The sequence below is a fragment of the Anomalospiza imberbis genome, chromosome 16 (genome assembly GCF_031753505.1).
Source record: "Anomalospiza imberbis isolate Cuckoo-Finch-1a 21T00152 chromosome 16, ASM3175350v1, whole genome shotgun sequence".
Classification (NCBI taxonomy): domain Eukaryota; kingdom Metazoa; phylum Chordata; class Aves; order Passeriformes; family Viduidae; genus Anomalospiza; species Anomalospiza imberbis.
The window spans coordinates 4,795,098-4,798,314 of NC_089696.1; the positions used below are offsets into that span (position 1 = coordinate 4,795,098).

Sequence of the window (3,217 nt, forward strand, 5' to 3'; positions counted from 1 at the left end):
ATTTGAGCTTGGGGGGCATTAAAAATTCTAAGGTATGGTAAATGCAAAATGTACTAGGATTAAGAATACAGATATATGCTCACATTGCAAGTGTGTCACCAAGCAAAGCAAGAATAGTCTGTTGTGACTTTTCCCCCTTTTTAATTCATGTGATGTGTTTAGCTATTTCATATAGACTCTACAGATTTTTTTTTTTTTTTTTTTTTTTTTTTTGCAATCCTAGATTTCTTCCTGGTAATTTTGAATTTGTAGTTCTGGGCCAGCTGATACAACACAAATAGAATTATTACTATACAACTTAGTTTGGGAAAGGGTTTTTGAAAAGCAGTTTTGAATTGCCTTGTGGCAATTCTCTTGTACATAAACTCATTTTAACTGCATAAAACCTACTATATTGCATCTAGAAAGTGCAGTGAATGTGCATTTAGATGTTATGAATAACTGCACTTAAGTAGAAATGAAACTGAAATAAATCTGAATTTTATTTGCACTTTCCCTTCATTTTAATGCCACTCAAGCTGCTGCTACCTTTTATTCTCAGAGTAACATAGCTGTTAAGGATAAAGAGCGTGTGTGTGTTTATCTGTGAAATGCTCAAGCACTGTTGGCCTACATGTAACATGGTTTATAACCACAGAGGCTGTGCAATGAAATTTTGACTGCTGGACATTATTTTAAAGCCGTTTGCTCCTGTCATGGAAATGCATTACACAGCTAACACAAGGTATGGCCAAGAAAGCTAAAGAACCACTTCAAAATTTAAGGTTTCTGTGGGTGAAATGGGTTGCTTATGCCTTGGCAATCAAGAGGCTGTTAAAAGGTGTTGGGAATGTGCACGAGGGCTTGTTCCTGCAGACACTGAGTGGTTTTGCAGTGGCCAGAACTTGGCTTTGTGCTGTGGCAGTGAGCACTGCCAGTGGCACCGTGTGGGTGACCGTAATCCCTCTGCTCTGCAGCCACAGCTGACTCGGAGGAACCCGAGTGACTGTGGGGGAATTGTTCAAAAGCACTTGAATGGCTTGGTCAGCTTTGTGTCATTTCTGAGCATGATTCACCTGCTCAGGAACTGCAGCCCACAGAAAGATAACGTGCTTTGTCTGCCAGTGCAGTCGACAATCTCTGAAAATTTTGCCATCAAAAATCCTGGTTGACAAAGGTTTGCTTGATTTATCAGGCTGTGATGGCTTTTATTTGCTTTCCTGCTGTTCTTTTTGCTGCCAACTCATTCAAATCTAAACTTTTGGACCATTTCTCTTCTGTCAGCTCTCAACTTTTGTCATGCAAGCCACCCTGCACAATTACTGTCAGAGTGTAATAAAAATGCTAAAACAAGGTAGTAGGAGCCTGTGCATTGCCTGGTGGGCTTCTGCCAGCAACTAATGAACAAGCCCTCTGTCCTGAGCACATGGATGTGCTGGAAAAACAGCCTCAATGCTGAACACCAAATCTCTTAGCAAAGCCATCATGGAGTGGAGCAGTTGGAGAACCCTGCTGCTCTTCCTGAATGTGAACACCCTCCTGGGGAGCTGGGACCCAGCCTGGGCTGGCCCTGCTCCATGCAGTGACAGTGGTATGGCTGTGCCTCTCTCAAGCTGCTCCCCCTCACTGTGGGTCCCTTCCCTCAGCACATTCTGAGAGTCTGTGATTATCAAGACTGTTTCTGTAATAGTTTTCTCTTTTTTTTTTTTTTTTTTTCATTTTCTAATGATTAAATCTGCACTAATAATGATTCTTTGATCAGGCTGTTAATATTTCAATTATGGTACTGGGAAGCCAATGACTGGACATAGAAGGTGGACTTCTTTTTGCCCATAGCAACATGTTGAGCATAATTTCTTTGATCTCTTTTGAATTCACAATGGCACAAATAAGGAAAAAAAAAAAAAAAATAAAAAAGGCAGCATGGAGGCTGACCAGGCTCAGGAGTTATCCCACACTGCCCTGCTGCTCTGCCTCTTCTTTTCTTAACTTTTTTTATCACACCCACCTCCCCATTCCCTTCTTGAAGGAGTTATCTCAAAGACTGAGAATTAGTATAGCCTGGAAAATTTTTAATTTGTGCCCTAATTAATGAATTTAATGTAATGTAAACCTGTGGTGATAATACCTTTATTAGCATTGAAGCTCTTAGACATCAAAGCATTGTATCAGGCAAAACCATCTATTTCTCATTTAATGGAGTCACAATCCCAGTGTATTTTGTTAGAATGAAATCACATCATAACTGGAGCTCTGCAGGGTGAGCAGAAACCCTTCCATGCCAAACTGCAGGTTAATAATAGGGTAGGCTGTTATGTTAGGTCACAATCCACGTTTAACATCACTGAGCATTTTATGAATTTGCTCGTTTTAACACCTGACAAGTGTCTTAAGAGGTAGATGCATTAACATTATTTTTGCTTCATAAATAAGGGTGAAACAGTGTTCTCACCTCAACGTGAATGGTTTCAATAAAGAGAAAATGCTGCAGCTTCTGCAGCAATAATTCTTTTCCTGTGTGGATAAACTGGGGCTGAAGGCAAAATAATTTGTCTCTATCTAGTATTGTAAATACATTACTTTTTCCCTTTTAAAATTGAAATCCTTCCTATTAGACCACAAGCAATGCTGAAGTTTCTTTCCCACAGCTTCTTTCATTTCTTTTCCAAATTCCTCTGCTGTTAATCCTACTGTAAAACATTTTGTTAAAGGCTTTTTGTTTGGTTCTGGTTCCTCATCTCTCTAAAATGGGAAGTTTGCTCTGGCTGAAAAAATATCTTGGCTATTTATTGTAGAAAAGCCTGGATGTGCTTACTTTGGCAAAATTCTTCATGATTTCATTGTTCTTTTTAAGAACCATGGAGAAAGCTGGTCATGTTCAATATTGCCTGCCCAGGCAGTGTCTTGTAGGCATGACAACAAGCATATGTTGTTGGGGAGGCAAATGCAACTGGGTTTGGAACTCGTCCATCTCTTGAGACAGAGGTGGGAGGCGAGGGAAAGGTAACAAGGAATCTGTTATAAGACAAATATAAGATGAACGTTCCCATAAGAAAACAGTAAAGAAATTCCCAATATGTAGGGTTTGATTTTCATATTTTCTGGATCATGGTTGTGTTTATCTTCTGCCAGGAAGGATGAAGGGGCCAATAATGGTGTTTTCCCACTCTCCAACCTTCTTTTCCTTTTTTTCCTCCAAGGATTCTTAGATTTATTTTTATCTTGGAGAAGCTGCAGT

General features: G+C 39.7%; 1 long non-coding RNA gene across 1 annotated transcript; it reads left to right on the forward strand.

Annotated features, from left to right (window-relative positions):
* The first annotated feature begins 279 nt into the window (after positions 1–279).
* On the forward strand, positions 280–1,336 carry LOC137483358 (uncharacterized). Its single transcript, XR_011004431.1, has 2 exons — positions 280–724; positions 957–1,336. It is a non-coding gene; the product is annotated as an uncharacterized lncRNA (long non-coding RNA).
* The last annotated feature ends 1,881 nt before the right edge of the window (positions 1,337–3,217 follow it).